The sequence below is a fragment of the Mercenaria mercenaria genome, chromosome 11 (assembly GCF_021730395.1).
Source record: "Mercenaria mercenaria strain notata chromosome 11, MADL_Memer_1, whole genome shotgun sequence".
Taxonomy (NCBI): Eukaryota; Metazoa; Mollusca; class Bivalvia; order Venerida; family Veneridae; genus Mercenaria; species Mercenaria mercenaria.
In genome coordinates this window covers 9313472-9324495 of record NC_069371.1, presented here as the reverse complement: position 1 = coordinate 9324495, position 11024 = coordinate 9313472, and positions in this window count along the sequence as shown.

The window sequence follows — 11024 nt, the reverse complement described above, 5'->3', positions numbered from 1 at the left end:
TACTTCTTTATGTTATCTACTACACCTGGGTATTTTGTCACTTATGTTAGAGCTTATCGCAGCGGGGAATTATTTACTTACACTGTTACGTCTATTAAGTTCAAATTAGGTCAAGTGTGAGGTTTGCATGTCACAAACTCGCATAAACCTCCAGTGGAAACTTATAAAATATTTTGTCTCTCCATCTGACAAGCAAGCCGTCCCTCCGCCTATAAACCCTACCACCCATGCACTTGTCTTCTATTATAATTCTAAACCTGATGTTTTGAATGACTTCTTTTGTAGCCAGAGTTCGATTGACAACCTTAATAAAGAACCAAGAAACAAACTAGACTCTATTACTGTTACCCATCAAGACGTTGAAGACGCTATGAAATCACTAAAAATCAACAAAGCAGTCTGGTAACCGGATACTGTGCGAAATTGTTCCTGTGCTTAAATTTCCTCTTTGCCCTTTGTTTATTTATTCACCACAATGCACTAAAGTACCTCAAACCTGGGAAGATGCTAATGTTTGCGATATATTTAAAAAGGGTACCCGTCTTTACCAAACAACTACCGACCGATATGGTTGCATTGTTGTACAGTAAAGGTATTTGAACGCACCATTTTAAGTATCCTTTCAACTTTCTTCTTTACTATAACTTGCTTTCTTCTTTACAATCTGGGCTAACACCAGGAGACTCAACAGTGAATCAGGTAACATATTTGTACAATACCATAGGTAAGGCCCTTGACGATTGGCTTTAAGTACAAACTGTATTTCTTATATAGTACTTTGACAAAGTGTGGCACAAAGATCTCCTCTTCAAGTTAAAAATGCTAGAGCGGATGGACGTTTATTGAAATGGTTTTCTAACTATATCTCTTATAGACGCCATTCTGTTGTTTTACCGGGTACCCAGTCACTCTGGTATCATTCCCCATGGATCTATTCTCGGCCCTCTTTTATTCTTTTATCAATGATATCGTTGATGACTTGGGTTTGCATGCATATCTCTTTGATAATGATACCTTTTGATTTGAAGTCAACGAACTTAACCATTCGGCCACGGAGGCCCCCGGTGATAACCCAATCCGACACTGATAGCATATCAAATTGGGCCGATACATGGTTAGTTACCTTTTATCCTTCCAAATCAGAAACTATGACATTCTCAGGTAAATTATTCAAACTTTTACATCGACCACATGTTAAGCAGAATCAACCAATTTCCTCAGTAGCTGTACACATACATCTTGGCGTCTATTTTTCTGATGACTGTTCCTTGCATTCTCATACCAACTCCAATAAAGAGCGGGCCTGGAAAAGAATACATTCAATACGTAAACTTAAGTTTCAAATATATAGAAGATCTTTAGAAGTGATTTGCTTATCTTTCATCAGACCTCTTCATTTCTGGGGCAACTAAACTTATGTCTCTCAATGAACTATATAGAGAAGTTCCTTGGGAATCTGGATGAGTCGAAGACAAAACCACAATCTACTGTACTCTATAAAATTAAGAGCGGCCTAACTCCTGATTATCTTTCGTCCGTAGTCCTACCATCTGTTGTACCCGCCGTCCTTGCCCTCCTTCAAAACGCAGCTAAAAAGTAACATCCCGAGTTGTCGTAAATATTTCCATGTAGTCGACAGGAAATGGCAAGTCCATCCTGCTCGTCTCCGTACTGAATACAACTCTCTAAAACAGCATTAGTTTAGAACAAAAACATTTATCCATCACCTCTTTGTCAATGTGGCCTCACTGAGAGTTATCATTATATCTTGTTTGCATGTCACCGTCATAGTGACATCAGAGTCCGCCTTCTTCATACAACTACTTCCATCTACTGCACCATAACACACATGGAGGCCGGAATCTCAGCGATGGTATTAACATGCAAATATTTCAAGCAGTTAAAAAACTACATCAGGGCCAGTATAGAAGATTTTCATGAACATTTGTTCATTTAATATTACATGCTTGCTGTCACCAGTTTACTTTCCAATGATACTATCTAATTATTCTTTTATTCTTTCTGTTTCTTCTTCTGAGCTTATCTCATTTTCAATTTACACACCCATTAACCATATATGTGCTTTTTCACTTTAGTATCTTATTTCATGACAATGTTCCATTTTGTAGCATCCACTACTAGTAGTCCCAATCACCTCCCCTGGCGGTCCGTCCACAGATGAAAGTGATAATTACGTCACGAGTTGGACTACAATACTAGTATTTCTTAAAAATATTATTTCAGACATGATCATAAACACTGTCTTGCCGTACCTACAACAGTACGTAATTGTAGGAGAAGACATCTATAAGCGTTCGTTTTCGGCTCTGATCCTTTTTCATAAACGTATCTTTTGTACTATATAACATGAATAGTAAATATGGCAATTATCTTTTGAAATATGTTATGAGATTTTAAATGTTGTCTTCGAGTATTTCATTGCAGAGAATCTCTGTTACTTTCTGCAGAATGCTGGGGTCAGCTAGGGTCAGTATGTTTTTCAACAGGTCCCTCAATATATCTCTAGGATCTAGGCTACCTACCTGGCAGGGCTAATGCTATAATTTATGAGGTAGCATTCCATATTTTGGGGACAGATTTCAGTATCTTGTAACTGGTATAAAAAGGGTTGTTTTCATGTTTTCTGGGATTGTTGGAGAGTTTTTGTGGTGAAGAAGTCGCAAACATTTGAGAGAAAGAGAACTTATTGTTTTGAAACAATTGCTGTACATGTATATTTGTTATAACATGACTTTTGTGCAGAGTAAAATGTAATTGGAGTTTTTGTATTTGTTTGTATATCTACAAGTTATTTTTACAAAACTAACCTCCAGTACATTTTATAAAGGTTACTGATAGTTCCAAGGCAGTGTCTCTATCTTAAAAAAATGCTTCTTTTTCAGTACCAATAAAATAATTTTGTTATGGATCTGTTCTTTTTGTTACTCCTATCCCAACCCATCCACTCTTTATATCGTTTTACGTTTATATTTATAATTAAAATGTATGATTTTGGTGAACAATTGACACGCTGCATCAGCTACATCTTTCCATCTACAGTTTCTACTTTTGGATGGCCTCCTCGTTTGTTGCTTTGGCTGCGTTTGTTGTCCTCCATTCTTCCAAGTCTTATACTCTTACTTTCTATTCTTTATTCATATTTTATCTCTATCTATAGGCTTACTTGGAAATATTCTTGGCATGGAAACAAACAGTCCAGAAGGACTAGTAGACATTTAGTATCACTTCATTTGGGTAAAACTGACCTTACCAGAAGTTAAAAAAGCATGATGACTTTTCAATGGCTAATATTGATACAATATATTGATATCTTTATGCAGTGAAACTGTTGAAAATAGCATTATGTTTGAAGTAAAGTCGGAATTCAAATTTATATTTAGAAAATACAGATTTTTATTAGATATGGAATTATAACGTTTGTGCTTAAAGGCCTAGATCCACTACTATATAAGTGCCCCCACCCCCACCCACACCCCCACCCCCAAATCCAATAAACAACTCCCATCTTATCTGCTGCTTATCAGCGATTATGTAACAGTAGCTGATTAGAGGGCAATTAGCACAACAGGAGTTCCAACTAGATCATGAAGATGTGTGCAGTGGAGATGAAAGAAATTAATTTTCCTTTGGTGAATGTGGAATAAAAATAATAATAATAATAATGATTATTATTATTATTATTATTATCATCATCATCATCATTTTAATATTATACATGTATAGCTTATTATTATTATTACAAATAAAATTATAAAAGATATAGTAATTATTAAAAATAATAATGATAATAAAGCACAGGTATAGTGAAAACTCAATGAGTTCTTTGTGTTGACAAACAATATTTTCCAAAACCATAATTATAATGAAAAAAAGGCCATATTGATGAAAATGATCCTTCCATGATATTTATATAGAAAATGGTCTTCTCATATACATGCAATCACCATTATTGGAATATAATATTACTGGGTAAAATCAAATTATTGTGTCCCATCTGTACTAAATTTTCAATTTCAATAGTAAGTTGCATAAAGTGTACTTTTTCATGCTTCTCTTTATAACACTGAAATACACATTCAGTTTTAAATCTTAGACAGATATCATTTACAATCTTCTGCAAGCATTAAAACAAAACCTTTAAATGAGTGACGTACCCCTATCAGCCGTTTAAAGTCATAACGATCGTCATGGATTTTTTTTTATGCCCGAAGGAGGATAAGTTTAACCTCTGTCATGTCGGTTCTCATCTGCGGTCTGTCGCATTTTCGTGTCCGGTCCATATCTTTGTCATCGATGGATGGATTTTCAAATAACTTGGCATGAATGTGTACCACAGTAAGACGACGTGTCGCACGCAAGACCCAGGTCCGTAGCTCAAAGTTCAAGGTCACACTTAGACATTAAAGGTTATTGCATTGATGGGCGTGTCCGGTCCATATCTTTGTCATCGATGGATGGATTTACAAATAACTTGGCATGAATGTGTACCACAGTAAGACGACGTGTCGCGCGCAAGACCCAGGTCCGTATCTCAAAGGTCAAGGTCACACTTAGACATTAAGGGATAGTGCATTGATGGGCGTGTCCGGTCCATATCTTTGTCATCGATGGATGGATTTTCAAATAACTTGGCATGAATGTGTACCACAGTAAGACGACGTGTCATGCGCAAGACCCAGGTCCGTAGCTCAAAGGTCAAGGTCACACTTAGATGTTAAAGGTCTTTTTTCATGATAGTGCATTGATGGGCGTGTCCGGTCCATATCTTTGTCATTCATGCATGGATTTTAAAATAACTACGCATAAATGTGTGACACAGTAAGACGACGTGTCGCGCGCAAGACCCAGCTCCGTAGGTCAAAGGTCCTAAACTCGAACATTGGCCATAACTATTCATTATGCCATCGGGGGCATGTGTCATCCTATGGAGACAGCTCTTGTTAGTACATTAAAACATAAGGTACATAGTTCTTTAAATATGATTTATTCAATCCAAAGCCCGAAATTATCCTGAATAAAATCTCTCTCTCTCTCTCTCTCTCTCTCTCTCTCTCTCTCTCTCTCTCTAGATGCACATTTAAAATAAATAATCTATCTTTCTTGAATTAATTTATCCATACTTCCGAGATAGTCTTTCAAAAATAAAATAAATTTAATAATAATAATTTAGAATCTTAAATGCCAAAACTGAGAGACACCCATTATCTTACAGCTATGTCCGGCAGCTAAAGTGCTGCCTAGCTAAGGTGCCCCCCCCCCCCCCCTCCCCATCCTATCTCTAAGCATACAGTCTGTCACAGAAACCAGAGTTATATTGCAAAACCGTAAAGGATGATGTGTCAACTGCTGACAATTTCTCATGCCATTTTAGTGGAATTCTAACAAGATATATTTAAGGACAACTATCCAGTAACATTTTATAATTATGTTAAATATAAGCACGCCGAATAGATATCACCGTGGCATTTCTCATACTTTATCTAAAGTTGCTGATCTCTAAATGCTAGTCTCGCCTTTACTATAGTCTAGCTATTTTATAGAAAATGAATATGATTTCAAGTTTAGAAAATAGATTAAATCAATCAAAACTCTTCTAAATAATTACCATAACGATACAGTCATAGTATTATAGTGAAAGTCACATTTTTCTAAAATATCACACATCTTCAGGCAGAACTTGAAAAATAAAACTTGCTTTTTTTCACTAAATAAGTTTCTTATTATTTTATTATTATGTTTGCTCAACAAATATTTTTCTTTATGCCAAAATAGGTATAACTTTTAAAGTAATCACATATTTATTAAATACAATACACTGTTTCCCCTTGTTACTAATTGGCACACTTGTAAGGTAGACTGACTCTCCTATAAACAATGACCCTTGTTTATTGGAACCATACTGTGATAGACAGAAATCCTTGTCCCACTGCCAAGATCTAGGCCTTTAACACTCCTGAATATGTCACTTTAATCATTGTTGGTCCTTTGCGGGTCGAACCCCGGCAGGTTCGTCTCCAGTCAACATACTGAAGGACGGTGGTCTTACCAAGATATCCGACTCTACCTGAAGTAACGCCCGTAGGGTCACCTGGGTTCTTCTTCCACCACCCATTCAATCACGAAAGTCGCCATCCATCTGACCTAAACAGTGTCAGTGTGACTAAACCCAACATAACAAAATAAACGCGACATAAACTATCTTCAATTATTCAAAATGAATATCCAGACTTATAGTTAATAGAACTTGTATTATAGTAAATAATGATTATTTTCGAATATGTAATGTAGAAAACATGCCTTGACCGCACGCATAAAAATTGCCCTCCATGAACCCGAGCCAGTTTTGTACATTGTTAAGATGTTCCTTCGTACAAAATACAAGCAAATGATTGCAGTTTGTGTTATTGTAATTTGCTTGTATTTAGGATGAATGGTAATTCTCTAAAAGTGGTTGCAGTTACTACAAAAAGGCATACTAAAATTATATATATATATATATATAGTAACTAAAGAACAATATGGAATATGTTTGCTGTATTGAAATTTCTAAATTCAATAGTTACAAAGTAGAAACCATGTATCAGATCTTGTTTATGAAAATATGTTTGACATGAAAACATTAAAATGTTGAAGTTATTTCTTTTAAACGTATCAGCTTCAAATTTATTGTAAATAGATCTAACTGATCTCTGTACAACTTTTAAAACTTTTGATTTTGTCCCCTAAAATAATACCCCCTTTTCAACACCAGTAGCGTTTCTACAGCTGTTTCTTTTTAATTTTTACTGCTGAAACTTTTTTTTACAACTGTACCTATATTGGTGAATTCGAACTGTAATAAATGTTGCTAAATAAAATCTACAAGTGTGCATTTGAAATAATCACGAGTGTAATTTTGAACAAAATACATGTCTTTTACAGCACATATAATCATAAAATGGGCGTATGCATTAAATATATAAATACATGCTAAGACCTGTGAGAGTTGCGCTAATCTTGACCAAGGGCCTAAATACTTCTCTAAAAAGTAAACAACATAAAACCTGCAAGGAGAAAAAGACACAAATTGTGTATATTTAAGATTTTTTTTAAAAAATCAACTATTACGTACCTTACCTCAAATCAGATTAAAAATTTGAGGTAAACCGATTAGCACTACTGTCCTAGGGGTTCAATAAGAATTGTTCCATTACAATAATGGTAATATTAAACCTACAGATTGCTAGCTAGTACATAAATAAAAGCACATACATGGTCAGGCTAAATCAGACCAAAGCTGGGAATAAAACAAAGGAAAGCTAAAAAAGAGAGAAAAAAAACACACACACATAAAAAACAACATGCAAGCCAAACTGAAAGAGCACACAGAGAAGCTAGCCAATACAAAACAAAACAACGACTGGGAACTACGAGCAAAACGAACAGGAGCAGCTGAAAACTATTTACTGTAGTGTGACCTAAAAAATTCAATAGCATTGTCCGATCAATAACATAAGTACGGTAAAAGCGACGAATGCGGGTCAGGACGGCCCAAATCCAAAACGGTCCAGACCAAGACGGCCTAGTCCAGGACGGCCCAGATATATTAAATATACCGTAATATACCGTTATGACAAATTAAAGATGCTATTTTGTAAGATCATAGTTGATTTAGAATAAAATTATATTAAGGGACAATTATTTTTTCTGATTGATTGCAATTCAGTATAATTATGTTCGCAGTTTGATTGGTCTCTTCTCTTAAAGTACACCGACTGTTTATTGATGTGCGTAATTAATCCTATTATAATCATCTGCATAATGCTTCTATCACTATAAATGAATTAATTACTTTTAAGTAATTACTTATATCGTGATACATTCTTAAATTTATTTGACGGTCAAAACCGTTTAAATAAGTTATGTCAATTAACATAATTATCTATCTTTTACGGGCATTTAATTGATTAAAAAATTATTTTACTTATAACAGTTTTTACCGCGATATCTTTAATGTATTAATTTAGATTAGTTTGAGTAGTACAAGCATGAAAATAAAGCTGTAAATTAGGTATAAAAGCGTAGTATTTTTTTCAGAAGCATCCTTATTTCCAGAGTATTTTTTATAGACTACGCATTATATTCATTTATATAAAGTGCTCAATTTAATGGCTTTATTTCACTCCCGCGACGTCAAACTTGTCAGTGATAAAAGTGCTAGTAAAATAGTATATGTCTGTATAAAAGATAACAAAGAAAAGTGCATTTATATGTTATATATGTTATTATAATGTAAATAGTTTCGTTTTTGTTTTGTAAAAAAAAATACGTGTTTTGTTGTGTAATAAGCGTTTATTGTCTTGATTATGATTACATTGTTATGTACGGTTATCTAATTCCACACGTTTAATTTCAGGCTGGCATCACCGTCTAAACAGTAAAGCGGGGAACATGGGGCTGCAATTCTACAGACTGGTGCCGCTACTACAAACCGAGGCAGACGATGTGAAAATGGCGATCCGCGCAGGTGATCTGGGAAGAAACATGAGAGGACGGTCCAAGACGTTGGAGAAAAGTCTAAGCTCCATCTGGGACCAATATGAAGAGGGTAACATCACAACATCTAAATTCCTCAAAAGATGTGGCGAGCTCTACGGAGTCAGAGTGTAACTGAAGTGTACTACAAAGACTTAAAAACTAGACTGAAAAATGAGTGTGTGATAATATATGTTATTATAGTGTAAATACTTCTGTTTTATATTTTTATTATATTAAGTGTTTTCTTGTATGTTGTTCGTTTCTTGTCTTTATTATGATTATCTTGAAGTTACTTTGAATACTTCTGTTTTTGTTTTTTATTATATTAAGTGTTTTCTTGTATGTTGTTCGTTTCTTGTCTGTATTATGATTATCTTGAAGTTACATTGAATATGTTTAAATTATTGTGTTGGTTTATCTGTTCTTGTATAAAGTGTGTTTGTGTCCTGTTTCGTTTTACATATTCAGTTTTGTATAGTATTGATTATCAGCATTTCCAATATATATGTATTATCGTATTCAGTCATACTGATAATATTTAATGTTCATGTTCATTTCATGTTTAAGTATGTTTTCGTGTCCTGTTCAATTATCAAATTATTTGTATAATAAAATTTGTTGTCATTTTGTATAATAAAATTTTTTGTCATTTTTGCTATGTAAATAAATAAAAATTATTATTTGAAATTATTTGAAATTCTTTACTTCTTTAGCGATTTTGACGCTCACATAATAAAAAATTGCTATTCATTTATTCATTTTTGGTACAATATCAATCATTTTTCTATACGAGTATGGGCAAAAAAAATCTTTAAAGTAACATAAAGTAAAGAATTAATCCTAATTGTTGGACTAAAATCATTAATTTTTGCTGTATAAGTGTATAATGCTCGTTTCTGTATGATGGTATGAAATAAATTTAATTTAGATATAAATGAAAAAATAAAGAGCTTATTTTCGCATATAAAAAGTTATATTCTTTAGCAATTTTGACAAATGTTAATAATAATCGCTATTCACTTCTTAATTGCTAGAATAAAATAATTTATTTTTGCTTTTTAAGTGTCTAATGATCGTATCTATATAACGATATAAAATAAATTTAAATAAGATACAAAAGTTAAAAAAAAATATGGCTTATTTTCGTACTTCCTATCCATATTTATTTACCTTTTATGGGCATTTAATTGCTTTAATTGCTTTAAAAATTGCTTTAAAAATTAATTAATGTTCATTTTATAGGTGTTTTTTCATGTCCTGCCCTGTTGTCCAATTATATGTATAATAACATTTGTAACTTAATAAAACATAAATAAAAAGAATTATTTGAAATTCTTGGTTATTCTTGGTTATTAATGAAAACTGGTCCGTCATGATATGGGCCGTCTTGGTTTTGGGCTGTTTTGGTTACGGACCGTCATGGATTTGGGCCGTTTTGACCCGTCACCAAAGCGATACGGGTAGGGATAGAGTGCGAAATGGACTCCATTTCGCAAAATGGACTTTACGTCTACGAAATGGACTTTTATTTTCTTAATTGTGACTTTAATAAAAAAGTTATATGTATTTTCTTCCATAGATATGATTGATAATAGGTAAAGCTAAATATAGATCACCTTTGAAAAATCATTTTTTTAATTTATAACCAAAATATTGCAATTTATTAAGACCGCGTCCTCCGAAATGGACATTTTCGTGCAAAAATTCTACAAAATGGACTTTTATTTTCTTAATTATGGGTTTAATTTTCATGAAATATACATTTTTATAAAACGGTATGATAGATTAGAAGTAATACTAACTGTTGGACACTTATAATAATATATTTTTCTAATTTTTAATTTTTCGTAGGCCGCGATCTTGATAAATCGTACAATTTCTTTTATTCCCCCGGTCAGTTTACCATCAAAAATAATCATCATGTAGGTGAAACTATCCTCTATCAGATTCATTTAAGAAAATACAGATATATTTGAAAATTAAGCCGTATTTTAAAAAATAAAAGTCCATTATGTATAAGATTCTGTATGAAAATGTCCATTTCGTAGGCCGCGATCTTGATAAATCGTACAATTTCTTTTATTCCCCCGGCCAATTTACCATAAAAAATAATCATCATGTAGGTGAAACTATCCTCTATCAGATTCATTTAAGAAAATACAGATATATTTGAAATTTAAGCCGTATTTTAAAAAATAAAAGTCAATTTTGTATAAGATTCTGTATGAAAATGTACATTTCGTAGGCCGCGGTCTTGATAAATCGTACAATTTCTTTTATTCCCCCGGCCAATTTACCATCAAAAATAATCATCATGTAGGTGAAACTATCCTCTATCAGATTCATTTAAGAAAATACATATATATTTGAAATTTAAGCCGTATTTTAAATAATAAAAGTCCATTTCGTAGACGTAAAGTCCATTTCGCGAAATGGAGTCCATTTCGCACTCTATCCCTACCGAAGCGATACGGGTTTTAGATATA